Source organism: Nelumbo nucifera, chromosome 6, assembly GCF_055504915.1.
Source record: "Nelumbo nucifera cultivar China Antique chromosome 6, China Antique-T2T, whole genome shotgun sequence".
Classification (NCBI taxonomy): Eukaryota; Viridiplantae; Streptophyta; class Magnoliopsida; order Proteales; family Nelumbonaceae; genus Nelumbo; species Nelumbo nucifera.
In genome coordinates, this window is record NC_142654.1 from 64,350,010 (window position 1) to 64,358,739 (window position 8,730).

At 29.9% G+C, this 8,730-nt stretch overlaps 2 non-coding genes across 2 annotated transcripts; both read left to right on the forward strand.

The window, feature by feature from the left end:
• The first annotated feature begins 758 nt into the window (after positions 1 to 758).
• TRNAG-GCC (transfer RNA glycine (anticodon GCC)) lies at positions 759 to 831 on the forward strand. Its single transcript has one exon. It is a non-coding gene; the product is annotated as a tRNA-Gly (tRNA).
• A 19-nt stretch (positions 832 to 850) lies between these two features.
• TRNAF-GAA (transfer RNA phenylalanine (anticodon GAA)) lies at positions 851 to 923 on the forward strand. The gene has a single exon. It is a non-coding gene; the product is annotated as a tRNA-Phe (tRNA).
• Positions 924 to 8,730: the final 7,807 nt, after the last annotated feature.

Here is an 8,730-nt window from a genome sequence, read left to right on the forward strand (position 1 = left end):
ACATGTAGGGGTGGCCACGAGTTGAGCTTTTCACGAGCTATTCAAGCTTGGCTCGACTCTGTTTAAACCGAGCTCGAACTTAGTGAAGATCGACTTGTTAAGCTTGCGAGCCTAATCAAGCCTAGTATAATAAATAAATAATTTTAATTATATATGTATATAATAATATTTTATTTTTTTATATATAATAATAAATAATTTTTTGTATATAAAATAAAATAATACTTTTATATGTATAATTTTTACTTTTTAGAAAAAACTTGACTTGTAATCGAGTTTGAGCCGAACTGAGCTCGAATTTAAGTCTCTAACTCGAAATGAGCTCGAGCGTAACACTATTTCAGCAAGTCAAACTCGATTAACTAAGTATTTAGCTCGAATCCAACCCTAATCACATGATCCAAAATTGAAAAGCATCTCTCTTAATTCAATGAAAAACAGCCAAGGTCGTAGAAGGCCCATTACAGTGCGGGTGGCATAACAAAACCGTGTCAGGCTGGCCTGGCACAGCCTACATGATACCCTATATTTTAGACCGCTACAACATTGATTCATTAGATTTGAAGTGCTATAACTTATAAGAAGAAAACCATAACTGTTTTTCTTCTATTTCTATTCCGTGAGTTTCGGCCGGGTTTTGCTTTAGTTCTCCGAAAGCATTTGATATAGGGCCGGTTGGCGGCGGTTGGCCGGTTGCAGATTCAACCAATCGGTAAAAAACATACATATAAGTAAAACAAAATGATGGAATCAAAAAGGCACCAGTGGTCTAGTGGTAGAATAGTACCCTGCCACGGTGTGCAGACCCGGGTTCGATTCCCGGCTGGTGCAATCGACTTCATAATAATAAGCGGGGATAGCTCAGTTGGGAGAGCGTCAGACTGAAGATCTGAAGGTCGCGTGTTCGATCCACGCTCACCGCATTTCTCTTTTCTTCTTTTTCAATGAGGTTTGTCGTCACGCTATGTCTATAATTGAAATAGATATACATGTATAAGAAGTGATCATTGTATTTATAGTTGAAACTTTAAATAATCGACATTTATTTTTGAAAAGATAAATAATCGACATTTCTTCCTCTGGTTTGAAGTTTAATCATTTTATCTGTAGTGAATCTCATATGTAATGTGACAATAAATATCTTTGACCAGTTTGTATTGATAAGCCTAAAACATTTCAGCCACAAACATCAATTGTATAAAAATTATCTATATATTTGCTTAAATACTAACTACCGGGGACTCGTGCAATGCACGGGAAAATGAAATGCAAGTTTTGACAAATTATTGTAATTTATTTAGGTTCATGTTAATTGATAATTTGAAGTAATTATCATCCTAAGTTTCATTAATTTTTGGAATTTAATGGTTATTTTTACAAAGTTATACTAATTTAATCTATTTTATCATATTTTATGGAAATTAGTGGTTATTTTTCCCTAAGTTCTACTAATTTCTGATAATTTCTATTATATAATAATTTATGATAATTCTTGGTAAATATAATATTTTATGAAATTTAGTGGTTATTTTTGGCTAAGTTCTACTAATTTCTGGTAATTTCTATTATACTAATTTATGAGAACTCTTAGTCAATATATACTTATTTTTTATACTTAGTATATGATAGTTTATTGGTCAATTAGTGGAAATTACTTCTATTATATAATTTCTACTAATTTCTATTATATACTAATTTCTTGGTAAATATATACTAATGTATTATATTTATTATATGATAGTTTATTGGTAAATTATAGTAATTTATCGATTTTATGGAATTTAGTGGCTATTTCTGGACATTTCTACTAATTTATGATAATTTTTGGCTAATTATTTTAATGTATTTAGGATTATATTATTTGATAATTTCAAGTAATTATCATCCTAAAGTCTACTAATTTGTGATGATTTCTTTTGATTTATTTTTAGTAATTTTTTTATAAATATTGGTAATTTATGACTAATAATGGCAAATTCTTTTATTTTATATTTGATAATTTTTATAATTATTTGACAATTGTTATTGTCACATTATTTAACAATTTTAGGTATAAGAGTTATCAAATTTCAAAAAAAAATTCAAATAGCAATATTTTTAACTTACAATATGTAACAATTTTCAAAGCACAAAATCTATAAATGTAAGTCAAAGATATTCAAAGTTCAAAGTATCGATACATATCGGCTCGTATCGGCCAATACGTATTGTGTCAGTGGCTACTTGATATGCCCCTAGGGGTTGTATTAGGTCAGCCACTGGTTCAGAGGGTAGCCAGGCCTTAAACTGGCCCCTCTGAACCGATTTTGAAAAAAATAAGTAAAACATTAAAAAAAAAGCACCGATAGGGCATATCGGCTCATGTCGATATTTAGAACCTTGAAGAAGTTCATTAAGCTAAATGCAAACAGCATTTTTAACTAACATTATGTAACAATCTTCAAAGCACAAAACCCAAAAATTTAAACCAAAGAAATTCAATAAGCAAAAAGACAGACATTATTTTATCTAATTTTTGTTAACATTATTTATTAAATATTTAATTGTTAACAACATTTATCAATAATAGTAAGTAATTATAATATTTTATTAAATAATCAGTAATGATAGTTTTAATAATATTATTTAGTTATTTTTAATATAACAGTAATTATTAAATTTATAAATAGGATTTATTAACAATATTCATTAAATTAATAATTACCAAAATTAAATTAAATTAACAGTATTTATCAGTAATAGTCAGTAAGTATAATATTTTATTAAATAAACAATAATTTCCATAAAATATGATAAAATAGATGAAACGTCATTGGCAAACGGTATGTCAAAATGCCAATTTCCATTAAATTTTTAATTATTTTTAATATAACAATAATTACTAAATTTGTTAACAGTATTTATTTTTAATTTTAAGTAAAATTAAAGTAAATATCTATTTATTTATAATAACAGTAATTATTAATTATAATCACTAATTATATATTTATTAAATTACTCTAATAATCAGTAATTATTAAAACCGGGTTACTAAATTTATTAATATCAGTATTTATAATTTTAACTTAAAGTAAAATTAAAATAAATTTCTATTTATTAACAAAATTTATAATAACCGTAATTATTAATTATAATGAGAATACACAAGAAGACAGATTTATGCAATTAATCTTTTGCAAAAGCCTACAAGAAAAAGAAATATATTTGAGCTTCGTGGGACCAATCATTTTGTTTCACACCAGCCATAGATGCAAGTGAAAGATTGAGTGGTTGTGGGTTACCTGCATATTATGGCTGGTGTGTACCAAAATGGTCGGTCTCACAGCTAGTAAAACAATTATCAAATTTAGCTAATTTGATCTTGATTGTTTGACAGCCCTTATGAGCTAAGGCCATGTTTGGAAGTGCTTAAAAATAAGTGTTTATTCTAAATAACTGCTTATTTAGGCCGGGACCTTACCATTAAACAAGCACTTATTGGTGTTTGAGAAATAAGTCCGAAATAAGTGTTTATTTTAAAAATTAGTCGGGACCTGTGCATCAGTTTTGTTAAAGGAAATTGAAGCATAAGTCTTATCATATTCTCATTTGGGTAGAGTTGGTTCTTATCCCAAATATTATTTTTAAGTGACTTATTTATCTGTGATCAATTTAAAATATTTTTAACTTATAAAATTTAAATTGAATGTAATTATTATAAATGGTATTTAAATAGATTTTAGATCTCAATAGTAATTACTTTTGAACTACTGACATTTTAATATTAACACTTAAAATGTTAACTAACTTATATGTAGATTATTAATATATTTATATTAATTAATTATACTTATAATTTTCCTAAGTTTAAATTAATTAATTAATAACCTATTTTGTTTCTTACATTAATTAAATATTTTTAATTTAATTTTATATCTAATCACATTATTATTATTATTACTATTATTATTATTATTATTGATCAATAACTAATGTTATTTGATTTTAATTCCCAAACATGTTTAAACTAAACTAACCAAACGCCATTGGCAAACTGAACTAAAAAGCACAACACCATCGTTGTTGACTTGGACAGTCGTACTGCTTGGCATAGAGACCACTTAGACTCTTAGAGTACCGGTTTTGCTTCAACTTTCAACCCCAAACTGCTATTTTTCAAAAATAATTAAATTGGTAAGCAACCTGTTGAGAGTGGCCAAAATATTAGCCTATTTGAGGGAGAGAGAATGGTTTCTAGGCCAAATTTTTATTTAATTGTTAGATCTATTTATAACTGATGGTTGAACCAATGACCAAATCGATTCTGGTTATGGGTCAGCTTTTTAAACATTGCAACAGGTACCATAACGCCAAATAGGAAACAACCCAAGAAGACGGAATATAATTTTCATTTTTGTTTGTGCAGACACCCAACAATACATGTAGCCATGTAGGCTCCATCTCCTTTAATGCATCTCAAAAAGGTTTTTTAACTGTTTATACAATAAATATTTATTCAATTTTTTCTTTCAAAATTATTCATAGTTGAATTTTAAATATCACTTATAAAATTATTTCTAGTTAAAGTATTTTCATTAAAGTGTTTTTATAAAAATATTTTTGTAAAAGTGTTTTTAAAAAAGTATTTTTGTAAAAGTACTTTTATTAAAGTGTTTTCATAAAAGTACTTTTATGAAAGTGTTTTTATAAAAGAAATTTCATAAAAGTGCTATTATTAAAGTACTTTCATAAGAGTATTTTTATAAAATGCTTTGATAAAAGTACTTGTGAAAAGTGCTTTTACAAAATGCTTTTGTAAAAGTGCTTTCATAAAAGTGCTTTTATAAACGTGCTTTGATAAAATGCTTTTATAATTTCATAAAGTGCTTTTATAAAAGTACTTTTATCAAATCACTTTTATGAAAAGTACTTTTATAAAAATACTCTTATGAAAGTACTTTAATAAAAGCACTTTTATAAAATTACTTTTATAAAAACACTTCTACAAAAACACTTATAAAAGTACTTTTATGAAAGCACTTTTGTAAAAGCAATTTTACCGAAATATTTTTATAAAAGCACTTTTACTTGCGAAAAGTGCTTTTATAAAATGCTTTTGTAAAAGTGCTTTCATAAAAGTGCTTTCATAAAAGTGCTTTTATAAATGTGCTTTCATAAAAGTACTTTCATAAAAGTGGTTTCGTAAAAGTGTTTATAAAATTGCTTTCATAAAATTAGAAAGAAAATGAATGACAAAATAATCACAAATACTTATTTTAAGTGCTTATCAGAGAAAAAGACTACCAAACACCTGATTTTTTAAAATAAACACTTGAAAAAGCTGGGCGCCAAATGTAATTAAGTGATTATTTGAATAAGCACTTATTTTTAAAATAAGCACTTCCAAACATGTCCTAAATGATCTAATTGGTCGATTAACCCATAAAACCGTGACCCAGTGAGCTTGCTAAACTCACCCTTGATTTTCAATTCAATCCTCACGTAATAAATTTTATTTAAAGACCAAAATGTAATGGTATTTTAGTCCTTTAATGAAAGGCCCCATAGTATATATTTGTCTCAATGGTGAAATTTGAATCCAATCAACAAACTAAAGGCGATATTGGCATGGAGGTTTATAGATACTTGTTTTAGGTATAAGGTGCTTTGTTAGGCCCCTTGTAATGGCCTTCTTAAGGTTGGGGACAAGTAGGGGTGGCAATTTTTCACCCAACCCACCCATTTAAATGGGTTGGGTTGTGGATAACCGTTAGGTTAACCATTACAAACATAAGTATTAATTCCTTAGTCTTTTTTTTTATTTTTTCATTTGAATTAAATAATTTATAATTAATGCATTAATTTTCTATTAATTGTTGACTAAATTTAGTTTTGTTTGAATCAACACACTTCACCCAACATAAACCCAAATCAATTTCACCCATCCGGTTCAGTTCAACACAGTCTGACCCGATCCAACATATACCGATCTGGGTCAACTCGAATTTGAAATAATGCTCAAACAGGATGGCTTGGTATCACTTGCTTTGCCCGGTTTGGGTCATCCGGTCCAAACATTATTCACACAACCCGGTTGCTTTGACGGGTGAAGTCCAGACACTAAACCACCCCACTTGCTTTGACCAGTTCAGATCATCGGTTCGGGCCATATCCATACAACCCGACCCGAATCCGACACGGGTCAACAATGCTAGCTGACCTAGATCCTTTGGAGCCTCTGGCTTGGGACTGATCCGAATCCGGCTCAGTCTATTCATACCAAAGTGAACCGGTCCAACCAAGGTCTGGACCGACCAAGCTAAACCGGCCCGATCGGGTGTGATCCCGACCGGTCCGAACCAATTCAATCGGGACCTGGTCCGGCCGGACTGGTCCAGATCTAAGCAGTTCAACCACTCTTGATGTGATTAGCTCAAAGACAATCCAATTAGATAGTTCAAGTTGATCGTAAATAACAAGTACTATTACCACTAAGATATAACCAACTTATTTATTAATTTATTAGGATGTAGTTAGTTTTTGGTTTTAAGTACATAAATATAAGATTAATGGGTTTGGGTGGATTGGATTGGGTTAAAGCAGGTTTGGGTTGAACCCAACCCATTTAATTTTATATAATTGGGTCATTAACGGGTTAGCGGGTTAAATGGACCAAACCAAACCCAACCCAACCCGCCCAATTGCCACCACTAAGGACAAGCTTCAAAATATCACAATGTATCATTGGTACGCAAAATAAAAGGATTTAGAACATTTGACCACCTTTGAATGATAATACCTTTCCTAGATATATGAGATATCCTGATTTAATTCTTGAAGGTTGTCTTTTATTATTATTATTTTTTTTTTGCTTAAAAAAAAAAGGATTGATGTTTTTTAAGCTTAATGCATCGGCCATTTTAATCACGAGTATTGTGCATATCAATACTTTGAACTTTGGTTGGTTTTAGAGCTTACTAACATGTTTAAACTCTTCTGCCTCATATGTAATTTGTTTTATTGCAAAAGATTTTTTTTTGGGAGAATGACGATTCAGCCCAGGGTCAGATATCGTAGGCTCAAAGCACATTTGGGGTAGGCGCCAGCTTGGAATTGATGTCAATTCATGGACGAATATGGGTGCATAGAGTATAAATTTTTGACATTTTGAATGTTTGTAGCTCTACATTGGAAATCAGAAATCTACATTAAGCCTGTCCGTACTTCTCCTTTTTTTTTCCCTTTCATTAAGAATAATTAAGCGGTTTTAATTTTTGAAAACAAAAGCAACTGCTACATCAGCAAAGTTATGTTAATTTTGCTTACATGACAATTGCCTTGTTTTCAAAACCAAACTAATCCAACCATGTTGTTGAAAACCCACCAAATAGTCTCAAATTGGATCATAAAGTGTCTGCCACAGTGCAGCTCTATTCCTCAGCCAGCAAACATTAATTTTTTACAACATCTCTCCTCAAACAGCAGAGGTGGCAAGAAAAGCAGCTGATTACATGACCGAAATACACAATGCTTATTCACCTACAACACATAATATATCTAATGTTAACACCAATGTTTTAAAAACTGGAATCAGAACCGTTTTAGCCATCAGTTCTGAGTTGACGGTTCAAAAGGATGGCCCATTCAAAAGAAAAATTAAAAAATAAAAAAAATAATTTAAATAAAAAAGGCCAAAAACCATTGAATGGGTCGATGGTTTAAATGTCTGAGTCAACGAGTCATTGACCAATTCAAATTTTTTTGGCCAAGGACCAGGTTTGGGGTAAAACAGAACCAATTACCTAGACGGTTCCTAGTAGGGCTGAACAAAAAAAACCGAAAAATTGAACCGACCGAAAAAATCAACCAAAACCAAACCGAAAAATTGGTTAATTGAACCGGTTGGTAAGATTTCAGTTCAGTGTTTTTAAAAAACCGAAGATACCGGTTCGGTTTTGGTTAACTAATATAAAAAACCAGCGGTTAGAACCAACCGGTATACATATATTTCTATCTATTTTATATATTTATGTATATTATATATATTATATATATTATATACTATAAATTAATAAATATACATTATATATAAATTCATATATTTATAATATATTGTATATTATTTATTATTTAAAATATAATATTTTATATATATTTATAATTTTTATTATATTTTTATAATATATATTGTAAAAACCGAAAAATCAACAAACCAAACCGACGGTTAACCGAACCGGCCAACCAATTAACCAACTAACTTCAGTTCGATTACAATTACCAGTTTTCCAAAAACCGGTACTACCGGTTCGATTCCAAAAAGTGTCCACGATTCGGTTAACCAAACCGTGAGCACCCCTAGTTCCTGGGCCAAACGGTCTGACCGTCTAGGTCAACGGTGGTCCGAAAACATTGGTTAACACCTTTCTTGTCACCTCAGCAACATTGCAAATTGGTGGCCCTATGATCCTATATTAGGTAGTGCGGGACAATATGGTTGATTTTGTTTTTGAAAACAAAAAAAACTGCCATGTCAGCAAATCAATTAGACTATTATGTTTGAGTCATTTTTTTGTTCTGTTCTTCCTTCGCGAAAAAAAAAAAAAAACATTCATACTCATAACTCAAGTTGGATAATTCTCAAAAAGCTCAAAGGAAAATCCTTAGGCACTTCATTTTTTGAGCGGTCTCTAAGCCCTTTTTTTTGTCTCGTTTAGAATCCATTTTTTAAAATTTTTAATTATAAAATAAATT